The sequence below is a fragment of the Sorex araneus genome, chromosome 1 (assembly GCF_027595985.1).
Source record: "Sorex araneus isolate mSorAra2 chromosome 1, mSorAra2.pri, whole genome shotgun sequence".
NCBI lineage: Eukaryota > Metazoa > Chordata > Mammalia > Eulipotyphla > Soricidae > Sorex > Sorex araneus.
In genome coordinates this window covers 78,995,123-79,015,641 of record NC_073302.1, presented here as the reverse complement: position 1 = coordinate 79,015,641, position 20,519 = coordinate 78,995,123, and the positions used below count along the sequence as shown (strand labels likewise).

General features: G+C 45.1%; 1 protein-coding gene across 1 annotated transcript in view; it reads right to left on the bottom strand.

The window, feature by feature from the left end:
- Positions 1 to 16,064, bottom strand: part of AGTPBP1 (ATP/GTP binding carboxypeptidase 1) — a 199,089-nt gene extending 183,025 nt beyond the window's left edge. The window contains exon 1 of the mRNA XM_055146419.1: positions 15,928 to 16,064. The gene's annotated coding sequence lies outside the window, so the exon portion shown is untranslated. The remainder of the gene's footprint in view (positions 1 to 15,927) is intronic.
- Between the last annotated feature and the right edge of the window lie 4,455 nt (positions 16,065 to 20,519).

Below are 20,519 nucleotides of genomic sequence, written 5' to 3'. Positions count from 1 at the left end.
TGGAAAATTCTTATTTGAGTTCAGAGAAATGGCTTTCTGTCTGTATTATTTTCATTAACACTGATGTCTTCTGTGGGAACAGAGACCCACACAAGAGGAGGTTAATTACATGGCCAAAAATAAAGATGGACAGAAAAAAGAGTCTCTCAAAAAAACATCAGCAATCGTTACCTGAGAATTATATTATAAAGGCTAAAATATAAAGTATTACTCTGGCGTTTTTAGTTCTTTGTTTTTGACTTTAATTGAGACATCATGATGATAGTTTTGTGCACACAAGACTGCAACACCACACTCACCACACGCACACCTCACAGGGATCCCAAGGATCCCTCCATCTACCCCACTTCCCGATCAATTCCACAGAGCTTGGGGTGGGGTAATGGGGACAGGGTTTAGGCACACCCAGCTGTGGCAGGCTTAATCCTGACTCTTGGGTTCAAGAACCAACCCCAGAGGGGCTCAGGCAGCCATATGTGGTATCAGGGATCAAACTCCGGTCAGGTGCTCGAGTTACGTGCTTCTCCCTCCTCTGACAGTCACTCTGCATCTGTCCTGCTCCTCCTGCCAGGCTTCATTCAGAATGACACCCTCCAGTTCCATCACCTTGCAGCCAGTTTCATGAATGCATCTTCTCCTACAACTAAGTACTATTCCATTGGGATACATACCGCAACTTCTTTATCCACTCTGAGGCTCTTGGACACTCAGGCTGTTTCCAGATCCTGGCTATTGTGAAGAATGTTGCAGTGAACACGGTTGAGCCTGCTGGGACCCCAATACCCACAGAGATTTCTCCCATCAGTCAGGGTGCATAGAGCAGAGAAGGTTCCTCACCCAGTTAGTCCCAGTGTCGATGAACTGGGTCCTCCACCTAAGGAGTTCCAGTGCCTCTTGTGCTGAGAATTAAACTACTCACATACTCCCTCGAGGCCTGACAAAGCCTCCTCCTGTGACGCAAACTCAGACCCCACACTTGTATCCTGCAGCTCTCCCTGGGTACTGCTCCTGCAGCACTCTCCCCACTGTCTGCCCCCGGGGCTAACGAGCTCCTTACCATCAGGGTTCCCCCTTCCAAAGAACAATTACTATACATCTTCTGTTTAATTACTATCGAGCTGTAAATCTCATGTTTATGAAGGAGCTCTCTGAAACTCTGAAAACTGCTTTAGACATTCCTCAAGTTATAGAGACGAAAAACACTAATTTAGGGTCTTACAGGCAATACTGAAGCATGATTCAGTCCAGGATGATTCTTCTACAGCCAGCAAATATAACAGAGATTCAGCCCCTGGTACTGCATGTGGTCCCCTGAATTCTGCTAAGGGTGATACCTGAGCGCAGTCAGGGCTCAGTGCTGAGCAGTGTTGGGTGTAGACAAAAGTTAAAAAAAAAAAAAAAAAAAAGAACTTGTTCAACCTACATCTTTAGATCTCCAAACAATTTTGTGAACCGATTACTATACCCATGCCATATTACTGATCAAAAAAATTATAGTGTCAACAAATCAGTAGCAACCTTTATCAAATGCCCCAAATTCCAAATTCGCTCTGTCCATTTTTTGAGAATGAATTTATGCCCCATGTGGTAATAACTTCTTTGCAAGCTAGAATATTAGTAAGCCTTGTCAAAAGAGCACTGGACAGACACTGCAGGACAGGACTGTGCTCACTTGGTCACGGAAGGCAAAGGTCCTCCAGGATCCAGAGGCTGGCATCCATTAGAAGCAGGCTGGCATCCCAGAAACAGACGCTCCAGGCTTCTACGCAGATGCAGCTTCTCATAGGAGGCAAGCCACTTCAGAGCCTTCCAGGAGGCCCCCCGGGAAAAGCTTTCTCTGGCACAAGCAGCAGATAGTCAACAAATCTCACTAGTGCCACAAGCAGAGCTTTGTCTTAACAGTGTCCTTTCCAAGGCCTACACCTCAGCGTTGGTGGGGCTCTATTCACCAGATTCCTAATCCTTGTTACCTTTACTTGCTAGCAGCTTAATCCCTTATTGGCCCAGTCCCTATTATAATCATTTATATTAAAATTTCACTACTATTATGTGGCTTCTATTATCTGACTAGACATAAATGTAACAAGCATGTCAGGCCAGTCTCCTGTCCCAGAGCAGCTCTGGGTGGCAGCCTCTGGTTGCAGCTGCTAGTGACATTCCAACCTCAAAGGGAACCAAACAGAGCCCTAACATTTCTCTCCACTACCAAGTACTCAACCTGCATCAGCACAAGACTTTCTCCAGCTTAACCCCAAAGACACACTAGCCCTCAATGAAGTCCACAAAACCCTCGTGCCTCCAGAGACTGAATCACTAAAAGTCTCCATGAGTGAACTATGAAAATTCACCCCAGAGAACCCCAGAGTTCACAAACTCCAAGAAATGAAGATAACAGCCTACAAGACTACCTGCAACAACCAGTTCTATAACTCTCAGATAAACTTTGGAGACACCATGATATGAATGATGAGTGAGACACCACGACATGAGGGAGCTAAAAAAAAAAAAATACAATGGTACAAACACAAGGAAGCATGAGCACAGAAATGAGAAAGCTACAACCAGAAATGACGGGGACTGAAGACGCCCATGTCCTACTGCCACCACCATGCAAACTCATCTACCAGACTTGTTCCAGAGATTCATAAATAAATCTCAAGAGAGATCAACTAGCCACAACGATTTCTCAGAAACCAGTCCCAGGCTGAGCTTCCAGGGCCATCTCAGAAGGGGTCAGGCAGCAACCACCCAAAGCCCCAGCAGCCACTCCCATGTCCCAGAGCCACGACCATGCCTCTGGCTGGCCACCCCCTCCCCCGCCCCCTGCCTAAGGACTGAGTCTCACAGAGAATCTAATTTGCTGGCAACCCGGGTACAGAGGTCCTGGTAGCTTAAAACTCCAGGCTTTCTTGGGATAGAGACCTCCCCCTGCCTTACTGTACTTCCAGAAGACCCGTCCAATCCCACCACTTCCACCATGTCAGCTTATCTACTGGCCTTGTTCCAGAGACACAAAATTAAATCCTGAAAGAGATCAACTAGCCACAAAAATTTCTCTGTAACCTATTCCCGTTGAGACTTCTGGGGCAATCCTGGATGGTGGGTGGGCCAGCTCCCACCCAAATAAATTCGTGGAGGTCGCTCCCACAGCCCAAAGGCACCACCATGCCTCTGACCAGACTTTGTTAAATATTCTGGATTTTCAGGACATCTCCAAACTCTGAACAATTCTAAACACTGACATCTCAGTAGTAGCAGTATACCAGATTGGATGGGAAGCCAACCAATCTCAACTAACACAAGCATAAATACAGAAGGCTTAACTTAAAACAACAGTTTAGTAAATTCCTCAGACAAGGATTTACAGTTCCCATGATGAGATACAACTTCCACAAATTTTCTTCTTCAAAAATATTTTTTGATCATCCAGTTAGCTATTTAGTGGTAACAAGCAACATAAAATAAATTACTATGGGCCTGTTATGGGGGCAGACTTGAGGGGTGTGGGTGGGAAAATGCAGACAGTGGTGGAAGGAAACAGTGGTGGTGGGACTGGTGTTGGATATTGTGTATCTGTAACAATTAACCATGAATAACTTTGTAACAACGGTGTTTAGATAAAGTGGAGTGGGGGAGAATAAAAAATGACAGAACTGAAGAGTATGCTGGGTAAAATCAAAAATAATCATAACAACCTCAAAGGAAGGCCTCAAAACGGAGTGAAAATATCTGAGGGAAAAATTAGTGCACTCCAAGGTGGGACACAGAAAACCTCTAGAAACCAAAATAAGATAAATGAAAGAAGGAAAAGAAATGAGCAGGACACCAGAGAACTAGAGGATGAGTTCAAGAGGAACAATTAAGAATCATCAGAGTGCCTGAGGAGATGGAGACTGGACCGATAGTCCAGCAGGTAGGGCGTTTGTCTGTGATTCCTCTGTCCCTCTCGGAGAGCCCAGCAAGCTACCGAGAGTACCCTGCCCGCATGGCAGAGCCTGGAGTATCCCACTTGCACAGCAGAGCCTGGCAAGCTATCCGGGGCGTACTCGATATACCAAAAACAGTAACAAGTCTCACAATGGAGACGTTACTGGTGCCCGCTCGAGCAAAGTGATGAGCAACGGGATGATAGTGATGACTATTATCTATGTAGAACCTGTTATAATGTGACAAAGTCTGTGTGCTTATTCATGTTTTTGTTTTCCATGCCAAAGGAGTCCACCACTGAGCCTATCATCAGGAGGTGTTTGCCTATGTTTTCTTCTATGTGTTTTAGGGCTTCAGGCTTAACAACCCAGTCTTTGACCCATTCTGAATGTTTCTGTGCCCAACTTCACACAACAATCCAGTTTCATTCTCTGCATATAGCTATACAGTTTGTCCAGTAACATTTATTGAAGAAAGCTTATTTTCTCCAATATATGTTCTTAGCTCTCTTGTTGCAAATGAATTTTGATTAACATGTACATTAGGGCTGATTTCAAGGTTTATTTCTATGCTGTCAATTCCATTACACTATTCCGTGTGCCTACTTTTATGCAAAAACTACATTGCTTTGATTACTATACTTTCATAGTATTAAGTCAAAACAGAACGCTTCCCATTATTTTTTCTATTAAAAATAGAGGTGAGAAAGATAGTACCAAAGTTCTGCCTTGCATGCAGCTGACCCCTGTTCAGTCCCCAATATTGTATGGGCCCCTGTACCACAGGCTGTGGTCCCTGTGTGGGAGGAAAAGAAAGGAAATGAGAGGGCAAGAAAAGGCAATGTAGGGAAAGAAAGAAAAGATTAGGAAATAGAAAAATATTCCCTGTCATAGTTTGAAAGATGTCACATTTGTTAAAATGACTGTCCTATCCAAGGCATTACGTAGACTTCCTGCAATCTGTATCAAATTTCCAAAGCCATTCTTCAAAAACACAGAAGTAAAATTTGTATGGATCATACAATTCCCTGATTAACCAAAGCAATTCTGAAAATAGAAAATTTAAAAACAAAAATGTGAGGCAATACATTTCCAAACCTTATATAGTAATCAAAACAGTGTGGTACTAGAAACAAAACAGACTCTTAGATCGGTGTAATAGTCTCAGAGCCCAGGAGTATTCTCAAAAATATAGACAGTCAATTTATGACACAGGAGCATTAAGGAGAAGGAGGAAAGTCTCTCCAACAAATGATTCTGGGAAAACTAATTAGCAAAAAAATGGAATTGTACTTCTACCTCACACAATTAACAAAACTTGATTCAAAATGGACTACAGACCTCAAAATTAGACCCAAATACATCAATTTGAGGAAAATATTGGCAGAACTCTCCATAATATTGAATTCAGAATGTCTTCAATGATACCCTTTCACTGGCAAAAAGGAAAAAGAACAGAAGCAAAAATAAATAAAAAGTTCCTGCACTGATAAAATAACTGAAATAAAAAGAGCCTACAGAATGGGAGAAAGTATTTTCATAACATACATATGATAATAGGTGAATACACAAAATATATAAAGATTCATAATGCTCAAAAAAATCATAAAATGGGGAAGGCACTGAATAGACACTTCCTCAAAGACATAGAGATGGCCAAAGGGCATGTAATAAGAGTATTCATCATCAAATACTAGAGAAAATGCAATCAAAATGAAATGCCACCTAACATAAGTAAGAAGCGGCCTCTATCAAAACGCCAAGAAGCAACCAGTATTGGTATAGATGCAGTGCGGAACAAAGGAATCCCTTCATTCCATGTGGTGGAAATGTCATCCAGTTCAGCCTCTATGCAAAATAGTAAAACTTTAAACTGAAACTATGATGTGATCCAGCAAATTCACTTCTTAGCATCTACGCAAAGAATTTAAAAAATTAATTTGAAAAAATATATGCACACCAATGTTCAATGAAATACTATTTGCAATAGCCATGGTCTAGAACCAAAACAGCTACCAGATGATAGATGAGTGATAAATTATAGCAATATACACAAGGTAATACTACTCCACTCTCAGATGAAACCCTGGTCTTGCTGTAACTTGGGTGGTACTAGAGGTCGCCAGGCTAAGTGAGTGGGAGCTGCCAGATACCATCGCTCCTTTGTGGTGTGTCAAGAAACAAGGAGAAAAACGAACAGTGGCAAACGGAAATAGACCCCTGGGCTCTGACAGCAGAACTGGGGACTCACAAAGGTTGGGAAGGGAGGGATAGACTAAAAGTGACTTAGGTGGTGGAGGGAGGGTAGGGAGGCAGTTTGGGGGTCAAGGCACTTGCCTTAAATGTGACCAATACACGCCTCCTCTGCTCCCCAGCACCACATATATTTCCCCCAAGGACTCAGAAGGGATCTGAGCACAGATCAGTAAGCCCTGAGAATGGCTGGCAGTGGCTTCCCTCCTCACAAATAAAGCAGGGGAGGGATCATGGCAGATGATTTTTGGCACACTGGTGGTAGTGGGCATGCATAACTGCACACCAGATACATAAATATGATCAACATTATAGTAGCAATGTAGCACTGTATCACTGTCATCCTGTTGTGCATCGATTTGCTTAAGCGTGCACCAGTAACATCTCTATAGTGAGACTTGTTACTGTTTTTTGCACATTGAATACGCCAAGGGGAGCTTGCCAGGCTCTGCCATGCAGGCGGGATACTCTCGGCAGCTTGCCGGACTCTCCAAGAGGGACAGAGGAATCAAACCCAGGTCAGCCACGTGCAAGGCAAATGCCTTACCCACTGTGCTTAGAACATTATAGTAAAGAATTATAATTTTAAAAAATAATTTGAACATGTAGAAATGAACGGCCAAGCCTGATTCTTGTTTTCAGTGTAATTTCAGATTACTAATAGTTGCCTATAAACTCTACTACTGTATCAGCAGCTGACTAAAACCTTCAAGAAACTGCCTGGCAGCTCGACAGGTCAAGCACATGCTCTGCATAAGAGGCCCAGACTCCACCCTCAGGAACACACAGTTCCCACCACACAGCCAGAGGCAGCCCTCAAACACAGCCACATGTGACTCTCAACACCGCCAGATATGGCCCTAGAACAACAACAAAGAATAAGAAACCTCTCAACTTTCTGTGAACTCTTCAGTAGGGAGGGGTCGAGGGATGGAGGGAGGCCTCTTGCACTTCTTTCACTTAAGAATATCCCTGATTGTTAAAAATTTATTAAATCCCACTGTTAAAATAAGTCCATTTAATATTTCTATGCCTATTTGGCACATTTCCGATTACATCATCATCATCATCATCATCATCATCATCATCATCATCCCATTGATGGTGGAATTTCTCCAGCGGTCTCAGTAACGTCTCCATTCGTCCTAGCCCTGAGATTTTAGAAGTCTCTCTTTTGTTGTTGTTATTGTTGTTGTTGTTTTATTTTTTTTTATTAGAGAATCACTGTGATGTACAGTTACAAACTTATGAACTCTTTACATATCCTTTCCAATGGTGCCATATTGGACTACATAAACTACAATGGTTGGCTGGCTGTCTCAAGGATAAGTACTTAGGGTGCGGTGCTGCCGGCAAGTCAACCTGGATCCATGGGGCATGTGTATCAGCAGCCTGATGGTGCATTCAGGCTTCCTGATACCCCAAAAACTGCCACTGTGCTCTGGCCAGATTCCAACAAATCCAACAACTCCAACAAGTTTCCTGAGAAATTAAGCCACCAAAAGTTAGGTATGTGGGAGCCATGCCCACAAACCATCAGTTATACAAGCTCACTCATTGGCCTTGCTTCAGAGACCATAAATAAATCTCAAAATAGATCAAAACCACAACTAATCTCAGATCTATGCAAGGCCGAAGAGACCGGGGTAAGTCAGAGGGAGGCAGGTTTGCCTGGTGCCCACCCAAACAAAGCCCCGGCCAGCCACTTGCTCCCACAATACAAAACTGTTACCATGCCCCCAGCTGGAATCCACCATCTCAGGACGGATCTCAGAAAATTCAGATATGGGCTGGAGAGATAGTACAGCGGGTAGGGCATTTGCCTTGCATGCGGCCAACCCGGGTTCAATTCACAGCATCCCATATGGTACCCTGAGCACCAACAGGAGTAATTCCTGAGTGCAAAGCCAGGAGCAACCCCTGTGCATCACCAGGCATGACCCAAAAAGCCAAAAAAGAAAAAGAAAAAGAAAAAAAATTTAGAGATGGAGGTTTTGTGACTGAAATCTCCAGGCTTTCTCAGAGTTGGGATGGGCTACCTCCCCCCACTTCCCAATACTCCTGGAAGCACTGGCAGTCACCCTCACGAACCAACTCCAGTGCCACCATATAAACTCTTCTACTGGCCTTGCTTCAGAGACCCATAAATAAATCTTAAAAGAGATCAAAAACTGCAGTTAAACTCAGACCCACGCAAGGCTGAATAGACTGGGATAGATTGGAGGGGGGCAGGTCATTCTGGTGCCCACCCAAATAGAGCCCATGGCAACTGCTTGCTTCCACAATCTAAAATCACTGCCATGCCCAGGCCAGACTTCATATCTTGGGACTGACCTCACTGAGATACAATCTGTTGAAAATTTGGGTACGCAGGTTTTGAGACCAAAATCTCCAAGCTTTCTTGGGGTCTGGATGGGCAAAGGGGCTACCTCCCCCAACCTCCCTGGGTTCCAGAAGCTTTGTCAATCATGTCCACACCCCAAGGCTGCCACCCAGTTAAAAATAAAGCTACTCCAGCCTTACCTTCTCAAAAATAGTGCAACACCCTGAACAAACACGATGACATCTTAGTACCTGTATTGCAAACCATACTGCACAAAAGAGGAAGAAGAAAAGTTCCTGCCATACAGGAAGGCTGGGGGTGGGGGGAAATTTGGGGGATGGGAATGTTGGGAGGGAAACGGGGGAAACTGGTTGTGGGAAAGGTACACTGGTGGAGGGATGGATGATGAATCATTGTTTGAATGAAACCCAATCACGAACAGCTTTGTAATGGTCCATCTCATGGATATTCATAAAAAAAAGTATTTTAAAAAAGGATAAGATTCACTGAGCATAACTGAGCATCATAAAAAAGCATAACTTCACTGAGATTTTGGACTAGTCCCTTTTATCAAGAAACAACATTTTTATCTAAAAAAATGAATGATAATGGTCCATCATACTTACGTATTTTGGCCTAGTTTTCTCAGAAATAAAGAAAGTTTGATACTGCTCAAGGAACTCTCACATCTTGAACTGTTGTGAAACCTCAATGAGCTTTCAAGATGCTGCTCTGTCTATCGTTCATTGATTTAAAGAAGGTCTTTGATTTTGTTGAGACTGAAGCCGTCATCGAAGCCCTAGCCAATCAGGGCATTCAAACCCAGTACATAAGGATCCTCCATGAGTTGTATAATAGACTCAACACCAGGATCTCACCATTCTATAAAGAAGTGATCATCGACATAAAGAGAGGGGTTCAGTAGTGTGACACCATTTCACCAAAACTCTTCAGTGCCACCCTCAAGAACATCATGCGACGACTGGAATGGGAAGGAATGGGAGTGAAGATAGATGGTCGGTGACTACACCACCTCTGCTTCGCTGATGACATCGCTCTAATAACACTAAACATTAGCCAAGTGGCACAAATGCTGGCTGACTTCGACCATGAGTGTGGAAAGGTCGGACTGCAGTTGAATCTCATGAAGACGATGTTCATGAAAAATGGGCTAGTTCCTGATGTTCCATTTGCTCTCAATGGAACAAACATCTCTGAATGCAGCAGTTATGTGTACCTGGGTCGGGAACTCAACAACCTGGCACCTGAGTTGTGCAGGAGGAAGAGAGCGGCGTGGAACGCCTTCAAGAGCGTGAACAAGTTGTTAAGGGGACAAAGGACCTCCAGCTCAGGGCATATCTTTTCAACTCCACCATTCTTCCTGCACTAACATACACCTCAGAGACCTGGGCCCTATGAAAACAGTATGAGAACGCTATTCGGGTCTCCCAAAGAGGAATCAAAAGAGCTATGCTTGTAGTATCACATTTCACTCAAGAGAGAGAAGGTTTCCAGAGTTCTGACCTCCGTTGACGATCGAGAATCAGGGACGCTGTCTCGTTTTCAAAGGCGTCGAAAATCAGATGGGCTGGAAACGAAATGATATTTAGAGATGACCGCTGAACTAAAGCTGTTACCAACTGGATTCCACAGGATGTCAAAAGACTGTATGGTCGCCCACCTACGAGATGGTCAGACTTCTTTATCAAGACCCTGAATGAACTGTTTGAGGCTCTTCGTGTTCCAGATGCCATTGGGCTACACTAGCACACAACAGGGATGAATGGCAACATTATTGGCGCCCACTTGAGCAAATCGATGAGCAAGGAGATGACAAGTGATACAAGTGAAGAGATACTTCTCAAGGTAATACCTAGAAGGTATTATTTGTTACCTGTGGTATTTTTGTTTTTAAGGCAAAAATAAAACTGACTTCTTGAAAACTCCACTATCACACCATGATTCCCAGTAAAGTTTCTGACATAGTAAGGATGTAATGTCAACAAATGTGATTTTTACTAGTGTAGAATAAAACATCCAATTTGGAAGTTTTGCATAACTTGCAATATTTACAAATGACCAACGCATGAATTAAAAATTCTGGCATAAGATCAATTCAAAGTTCAGACCAATGGATATTAATTTAATAGTATGAAATATCCAACATTGAGGCTGAAGAGGCAGTACAGCAGGGAGGGTGCTTGCCTGACATGTGGTTAACACGAGTTCAATCCCTGGCATCCCATATGGCACTCCAAGCACTGCTAGGAGTAATTCCTGAGTACTGAGCCATAAGCATTACTGAGTGTCACTTAACACCCCCTCAAAAAAGGGAAATACCTAACATTTCAGATTCCATATTGCAACTAAAATCTATCACATGCTGTTTTGTATACAGTACCAAGAAAAATATCCACAATTATCTGGAAGGTTATTAAAATATTCCTCCCTTTCCAATGATTAACCATGAGGATACAGATGTATACATATATAAAACATTCTATGTACATAATGCATATGTGTGTGTGTATATATATACATGTATATATAGGAACTCAAACATGCTGCAATAGACAATGCAGAAAAAGAAATAAGTTGTTTCTATTAGAAATTTACAAAAATGTAAATGCCATTTTCTCACTATCTTTTCTTTGAAACTCACTTTACATTACAAATACGGTGTTTATATTAACATGTAATGGGTTTATAATGTCACTGTAAGTGAATCAATAAAATGAAAGTATACTGTCCTAATTTGTAGAATAATCAAAAAAGTTCTTTGGATGCTCAATAATCTTTTGAGAAAAAGGAAATCTAAAATAAAATAAATAAAACCATCTAATGTAAAGAACAAGGTGTTAGGGTCCGGTGAGATAGTACAGCAGATAAAACACTTGCTTTGCACAATGCCAACCTGGCTTTTGATCCAGGGCACCCCATATGGTCCCGTGATCCCACCAGGAGTGATCCCTGAGTGCAGAGCCAGGAATAAGCCCTGAGCACAGAGCCAGGAGTAAGCCCTTAATACATCTGGGTGTGACCTAAAGACCAAAAATTTATATCAAAAATAAGTAAGAATGCAGCATTCCTCAAACAAACAAAAACCCGTAAAATTCTTTTAAAAAAACTTTCCCACAGCTTCCAACAAGTAAACTCATCCATCGGCCCATCTCTACATAGTCATGACAAAATCTCAGAAGAGATGCTAACATTTGTGGGTATGCCAGTCTCCCAGCTAATATCCTTGGGACACCATCAGGAGGGTAGTGAGCCGAGACTCCCACTGCTGGAGTTCCAGCAGCGGCAACCACACCCCACAGCGTCCTCTGTGCCAATGGCCCAACTCCACTGCTTCTGACTAATCTCCGCAGAGAAGCTGTACCTATGAAAATTCCAGATAAACGTGCAGACTGAGAGTTTTGGGCTTTTTTTTTGGAATGGGGGCGGGAAGACTCCCCACACCCACTGACCTCTGTACTCCCAGAAGCCCCAGAAGTCACACACACATTCTATAGCCCATCACGTAAACTCATCTGCTCAGTTCTACATATCCTCAAGAAGCGACACCTCCAAATTCCACAATAGGGGCTGGAGTGATAGCACAGCGGGTAGGGCATTTGCCTTGCACGCTGCCGACGCGGGTTCGATCCCTGGCATCCCATATGGTCCCCCAAGCACCGCCAGGAGTAATTCCTGAGTGCAAAGCCAGGAGTAACCCCTGATCATCGCTGGGTGTGACCCAAAAAGCAAAAGAAAAAAAAAAGAAAAAGAAAATTCCACAATAACTCACAGCCCAGTAAGAGCACACCAAATGAGATGGGAAAGTAACATGGAAAGCAACTAAGCTCAATAAACAAAAACAGGGGGCTGGAGCGATAGCACAGTGGGTAGGGTGTTTGCCTTGCATGCAGCCAACCTGGGTTCGATTCCCAGCATCCCATACAGTCTCCTGAGCACTGCTAGGAGTAATTCCTGAATGCATGAGCCAGAAGTAACACCTGTGCATTGCCTGGTGGACCCCCCCCTAAAAAGGCTAAATAAATAAATGAAAACAATAACAGGAAAGGCTCAATAGTTTATTGAACTCTCAGAAAAGAACTTAATGATGCCCTGGTGAGATAGAACAATTTTCACAAATTTCCTTTTACTGAATTATTTCTTAATAACTCTATTAGTCATTTAGTTGTAACAAGCAATATAAAGTAAGTTATTTTGTGCCCGTTAAGGGTGAAGGTTGAGAAAATTAGGACATGGTAGAGGGAAGGTCACTCTGGTGGTGGGATTGTTGTTGGAGTCCTGAATGCCTGTAATGACTATATTATGAACAACTGTGTAAATCACAGTGTCTAAAGTTTGAAAAATATTTTTATTAGGAAAGTTACACAGAACTTTAAAAGGAACACAAAGCCCCAATGTCAAATCAAGGCTAACTTTACTCTGTATAATAAAGAATAAAACAAAACAGAATGCTTAGATAAAAGTGATTTTGTAAATTCCAGGAACAATGTTTAATAACTTGATCAAAAAACACATACTCATACACATTAACAGACTGACAGGTCAAAATTTCTCAAGTGACACATTCTAAAGAAATAACACCACAAATCCAAGACAGATGATTAAAACAGCAGCCATCCCAACTTAGAGAGACCATCCAGTGCTCTGTCATGAGCGACAGCAACACCTCAGCAGCCCCTTGGCCGTGTCTCATGGCTAGAGCTGTTCTATTTAAAACTAAATTACATGCTCCCTAAGAAGGACAGTGAAACTATGCTCTCATTTGAACCCAAGGCACTAATTGGGCCAAAATGAAATTAATATGTGCTAATAATGTTCAGTCAACCCCAAGTCCTTTTTTAGATTGTTAGATCCCGGGAACATTGAGGACAAATCAGAAGTAATAATAATCTGAGTACTTACTCTGCACTAAGCACCTAGGATAAGCACTTTATACCTATTAACTCATGTAAGAGTCAGGATCTTATAGCTATATACAACTACTGGCCCCTCTTTCAAATTAGGAACACAGAGGCCAGCAGAGTGCGAGGTCAGCACTTGCCCTTGCTGTCTCACCAGCCCTGATCACCTAGCTCTTTAAATCAGAGGTGTTTTCAATTGTCTTAGATTGGGGCCTTTAATTCTCAAAAACACAAAAAGTATAAACCACTTGTATACAGCAAAGCCAGAATTCAAAGGCAGCCACTCTGACTCTGAAGCCACTGTACAAAACCACTCCATACTACATGCTAACCACAGCACAAAGACACAGCTCAGTTAACAGGAGGCAAGAAAGTGTAAAATTCATTGCCCATTCTACTGTTGTCTTGTTTTCTATGCTAAGATGCCAATGCTCACAGAACACTCCTAACTTGCAAGAAAGTTTCTAATTGATCCACTACTTCCAGGTACTAGGGGGCTTCAGGCAAGAAGAGTAAATGTAGGAAGGTGAATGTGGGGAGATTTACTTTTATGCCAATAGACAAACAGATCTTTTCACAACTCTTGGACTTCTTCATCCTGCTAATAGAGATGTATTCATATGTACATATATATACACATATGTATACACATACACACGCATATTACATGGGAGATTAGCTGGGCTATTCTAAAGAAAGTATCACAATACAAGTAAATTGGGAAATCTTTATAAAGCTGCTCCTGCAGAAGCTTAAAACACTTCAGCACATTTAAATGTTTTTGTAGCAGCTAGTACTGGGATAGTTCCAAGTCTTACCCTCAAATATAGACTGAAGCAGTTCAAGGCAGTTTGAGATCATTATAAGTAAACTTCAGGAACACTGAATACCCCAAGCTGTTATTAAAAATTCTATAAATCACAGTCCTAACTTTTATATATAGGGTTTTTTTTTTCTTAAGTAATCTTGGGGGTCAGAAGTGTAGTACAACGGTTAGGGCACACAGGACTGACCTGGGTATGATCACCAGTCCCCAGAGCACCTCCAGGAGTAATTCCTGAGTGCAGAGCGAAGAGTAAGCCAAGAGCACCACCAGGTATACACTCCCCCACAAAATAAAACTTCATTAAGGGGACCTCAGGTACATCAGTAATGTGGGGAGGAAGGAGGGAGAACAGACAGTAAAACTATACATCCAAACATAGACTCAGCAATACTGAAACGTGAGATCCAAACTACAACCACCGAACTTTAAAATGTGCCGGTCAAGGTAGCAGACTGGGGGGAAGTGGGGTGGAGAAAGGCCCAAATTGCGGACATTAGTGTTGGGATGGTGTTAGAACATTACATGCTAAAACTCAACTTAAAATGAATAAAAAGTAAAACTTCACTGTAAATTGGGGCGGCGGGGGGGGAGAGGGGGAGGAAGGGGGCAGGGAAAGGGGTTACTCCCTACTGTGCTGGAACCAGGGTCAGCAGCAGCAGGCAAAGCACTGTGGAATTGGACTCAAGAAAGTGGAATGGCAACAAGCAGTATTATAAACCTCCAAAACAGAAATTAAAGAGGGATCAGAACTCACTCATGGGGATCACTAAGAAACGATTACAGACCCTTCGGGTTTTTTGTTTGATCATCTGGCGCATTTTAAGATATGGACTATTTAAACTGTCTGAAATAAACGACTGCTTGTGGGACTTAGCGAAATGAAAATATTTCACAGTGCATTTACAAAAGTAACTTTATGGCTTACTCCAGCCGGACTGGGAGAATTGGTAAGAATTCCAGAAGTAAACAAAGTAATGACTCAGTTTACAATAAAGGGCATGAGCCGCAAAGAAAGCAATCAAAAGATTTGTGATGAGCGGTCCAGGACTAGAACGCTGATCCCTCCGGTACTAACCCCTGCATTCTGCATAGCCCAAGACATTTCCAAGTGTCCCGACGTGCCTGCTGCACTGAAGGGACAGGTGCGGGGTCAGTGACACAAACAGGGACCCAATTAGGAGGGTCCAGCTACATCAGGATGTGACAAACGCCCAGGGAGAGAGAAAGCCCCGAGTGCACGGGTACGATGGGGGCTGCCAGGGTCCAAGGGCCGAGCGAGAGCGGAGTTCGGGGGACCGGAGGCTTACGGAAGTAACGGGCTGCTGGACGTTCCGCACTGTCCCCGGCGAGGGGGCCCGGGTTCCCATCCGGCACCCGGTGACAGTCGGCCGAGGAGACGCGGCCAGTCCCTCGCTGACGGGGCCGCGGCGCCCGCGTCTTGCGCGCCCGCCGGAGGCCCCGCGCCCGCCTCCGCGCCGCGTGCCCGCCCGGCGCCCGACCGGGACCCGGACTGGACGCCCCCGCCCGCTGGCCTGGGCTCGGCCCCGAGCAGCCCGGCGCCCGGAGCCCCGGGAGGGCGGAGGCGCCGCGCAGACCCGGCCCCGCCGCCCGCCCTCCCTCCCTCCCTCCCGCCCCGGGGAAGGGGCAACCCCGCCCCCCGCCTGCGGCCGCGGCGCTCACCGGCTCGGGCTGGGCGCTGCGGGGCGAGGAGCCCCGAGGCACGGCTGGGCGCCCGCGGCCGGCGGATTCCTGCCCCGCCGCCGTCCCGCACGCACCCGGCTCGGCCAGGCGGCGGCGGAACCGGCCGCACCGCGGCCAACGTCAGCGCGCCGCCCCGCCCCCCGCACGCCGGGCGGGGCTCGAGCGCGCCGGGGCCGGGGGCGCGGCGGGGGGGAGGGGCGGGGAAGGGGCGCGCGGGAAGGCGGGAGCGCGCGAGCCGGGTGGGAGGAGCGGGACGGGGACGCGCGCGGGGGGGGAGGAGGGCGGGAGCGCGCGCCCAGGACCCGCCGGCTGCACGCACCCAGTAGCGGGCACGCGCTCAGGGGCGAGGCCTGACGGTCTCTGGCTCCGCTGGACACCGAGGCGCGCGGCGAGTGCTGCGACCCGGCTCCCAGTCGCTCACAGCCGCACGGAAGCTTCGTCCTGCGGGACCGACGCCCACATCAGGCTCCGGGACCGCACCCGCGCCCCAGGCCCCGCACCCCGCGGGAATGCGGCGCGGCTGGTCCAGGTACTGCCGCCTACTTGCTGTGCCCGCACCGGGTGGCGGGAACGCCAGTGCGGACTCGGCGATAGGACGCCAAGGTCCGCTTTGAGCCCAGGCTGCCAGATCCAGCCTCCCCTGAGCCAGCGCGCAGGGCACAGTCGGGATAAACACTGACTTGTCCCAAGAACAAAGGGAGCCTCCACCTTGAGGCTCGGAGTCTTGGGAAAGACTGAAGCGGTCTCAGGGCTCGGGAAACACACGGAAAGCGGTTCCGTCTGTCGTGTTTGACGGGATCAGCGGGGCAGGGGGCAGTCCGAGAGAGGAGCTGGGCCACCTCCGCCCGCGTGCAGCTCGCCCTCCGCGAGCACCCCTGCCGAGCATCCCTGCCGCTCCCCTTTGTCGGTGGCAAAGGTGTTTTCATCTGTGTATTTATCGTATATAAAAACTTTTATCGTTTGGGGGTAGTTTGAGGTTTGAGCCAAACCCAGCGACGCTGGGGAGGCTGTCGCTGGTTCTGCTCAGAATGACCCCAGCAATGTTCCGTGGCCGTTTCTCTCCAGGGTCCTGCTCCGTGGCAGGCAAGTACCTGACCGGCTGTATATCTAACCCCAGGAATTTTAAAACATCTCCCACTCCAAACCTCCCTATCTGAGAATACATGATTGTTTAAGGGTCGTAATACCTTACGAACGTGAAAAGCATTTCTTAAAAACGCAACAAGCGTGAAAGTGTTTGTAGAATTTGAACTCTATTTTAGCAAATATGATCGATCTGATGGTCAAGGGAGACTCAGTAGTAATACACACACACAAGCAGGTAAAAGGCAGAGCCTCCTGGCCACTGCGGTGCTCTGCAGCTCCTCCTGGCACTATTCTCAGAAGTGTGTCCTGGTGATGTTCGGGGAATCTCCTGTGGTGCTTAGGGCTTGTCTGTGTGCTCCTGTATTTTAAACTGTTTCCTCAACAGGAGGAAACTAAATACAAGTTAACTTTCATGTAGATCAGAGTCTGGCCAGTTTTTTTAAAATCAGTTGAATTCTATTTCTTTGCGATTCTTTAAATTAGCTTACCCTATGCCATGTAGGTGTTGGATAAATCTTTGCTTATTTTAACTTTGTACTAGTTATTAAGAATAGAAAAGTAAACACGACAACGCAGCATCTCATCTTTGCTGATTTCCTAATCTCCATACCCCTTATAGAGTAACACAAAATACTACAACTTTTATAACACAATTCTATGGCCACAAATTTTAAAAATAAAAGTGTACTTCTCAAAAGTCTACAGCCATTTTCATCCAGCACGCTAAATCTTAGAAGCATATGTTCAGTGGTGAAATTTCCTGAATGCTGGGGCACAGAGCTTAGTGCACCTACCTTGGAAGTGCCCCATGCGTTGCAGATTGCACCAGCTTGCTCCTGCAGCTCTGATGTCTGTGATATGCATTTACAATGGCACCACAGTAAGGCTGTGTGTGGGAGAGAGAGAGAGGGCATCATCAAGAAAGGAGGTACAGCCTCCAGTGAGCAAACTAAAAGATGTATAAATGTCACAACCAGGAATTTCGACCTCTGGTATGAGCCTGTGTGTGAGCTGCAGCAGCCACCCCTGTAAGAGCATCTCAACAAGATTTGTGTGCCCAATTAAGAACACAAGGGCATGTGCCAGTGCAGCAGCTGGAGAAGTACAATTCTTAGGTGGAGAGGCTTCAGAGAAGTGTGTGTAGTGCAGCCTGCGGTGAGACTCTACTCACACCACAGCCCACAGTCAGGCAACACACCTAGCACCATGCCCAAGTGCAGTACAGCCCTAGAGGACCACAGAAACCATATCAACTAGAACAGCTACATATAAAAGGATTGGGAGAGGGAAAGGGGAAATCCTCTGGCGTTGTGGTTGAAAGTATTCAATATCACTTATTTTTTTTTGAGCTTCTCTTTATGTGTTAGACACAATTCATTTTTTAAATTTTATTTTGTTATAGCACATTGATTTATAAAGTTATTCATGGTTGACTTTTAGACATACAATGTTCCAGTGCCCATCCTGCCACCAGTGTCAACCCTCCATCAGGGTTCCAAGGTTCTTTTCCCTACCCCCAACTCCCACCCCCACCCTGCCATATTGACAGGCACTGTTTTAAGATCAGTTGTTCCCAGCAGGTGAAACCCTCCAGAACCCAACCACCGCCATGCCCAAGAGCACTATTCTCTTCACCCAAAACGGGATGAACCTCACCAGAGAGCAGACTGGCAGGAAAACCCAGATATGCGAGAACCCATGACTGATATCTCCAAGCATGCTTGGATCAGGACTGGGCCTCCTCTCCCCAGATCCCCAGTTTTCCAGAAGCTTGGCAGTAACACCCACAAATGCCCATGGCGCCATGTAATCTCATCAATGGCCAAGACCCAGAGACTATAAACTAAAGATCCCAGAAGAAAATGACACAGATTTTTCTGGACATTATATTCTATCCATAACAAGCAATACAAAACAAATCATCGAGCATTGCCTTTTCAGCAGGTTTGAGTGGTGGTGAAACTGGTGTCAAAATATCGAATGTAACTAAGGTAGAGAGTATGGGGGAAATTGCCTGCCACACACAAGCAGGGGAAGGGTTGAAACAGTGTGTGTGTGTCGGGGGGGAGCTCAAAGAACCAGTAGAATAGACATGCAATAATAGACAGCAGCTCCCACGACACAGTCATTTGGGGAGCAAAACCTGGTACAGTGGTGAGCAGCTTCCATGCTCATGTGATGGCAGTCTTTGAATGATCTCTATTTGGGATTCAGAAAAGTTGACTGCTAAGACCTGTATCTGCTAAGACACTATTACATTCTTAATTTATTTATTTGTGAAATAAATGGTAAATAGTTCTGCCAAATCAAACTTTTATAATTTGGATTATCCTTTGCCCACTTACTGAAATTTATAATAAGGAAAGAAGAAAAGAAGTATGCAAGGACTTAACAGTAAGGATGATTATCTCAAAGCTGTTTGCAATTCCATGTTAAATATTCAGCAGAAGGCATCTAATTAAACATTCTTGCAGTCTGTGGGATGGGTCACTGCAACCATTAAGAATGATATGGTAGCTCTAGGGTGGCATGCCAAGCAAACAGGCACAGTAAACTGGAAGGCCCCTCCTCAGCCAAGGTGCCCAAATGACAGGGGACACCTGCTGTTTGAGAAGTATATCGGAAGTCAAGCTGTATCCCAAAATCAGCAACAACGCTGATTGGTCCCTCCCCCAAAGGTAAATCAGTGGTGGGGGGTGTTGCCTCCAGGGCAGCCACCAGTTAATTTCCCCTTTCACAGTGCACTGGACTTATATCTCAACCTCTGTTACCTACCTCTTATGAGGGCAGTTTGGCTACCCCAACCACATTAGGCCAATAGTCAGCCCTCAATAGTCTACTAGCCTATTCCAGTCAAAATACTCCCCAAACTCACGAAAATAATGGTGAACTCAAGAATCTGTACAAACCTAATCTAAAAGAACATATTCCCTGAAGCTGACTAGAGACCCCACATAAGTCACACAGGAGCACCAAGGAGGAAGTTAATATCCTTGAAGGGGAAAGAGGAGATCACCATCAATCGAGCTTGTTCAGAGTCCTCCCTGGCAGTGGGAGAGGGACACCAATACTGAATTGGAAGGATCCACCTCCATACAACTACAGCAACAAGAGAAACAACACAGACACCCAGCAAGAGGAGTGGAAGAACAAAAGAACCCTGAAGACTCAATGGAGAACCCACATACACAGTCTCTCTGATAAAGAATTCAGAGATGAAATGGTGAGGATTTTCGATGAGCTCAAAGAAACAGTGGAATAGACATATAATAAAATACAGGAGGATATAAACGAAACAGTGGAACAGACAGCCAGTAAAATATAGAAAGAAATGAAGGCAGAAATAAGAAAGCTACAAAAGTGTCACTAATAAAAAAAAATTTCGCTAGCTGAACTTGTAAACTCAGTTGGTGCCCTCAACAGTATAATGACAATAGACAAAGAAAGAATCAGTAAGCTTGAAAAGAAGCTGCAGAAAGCATACA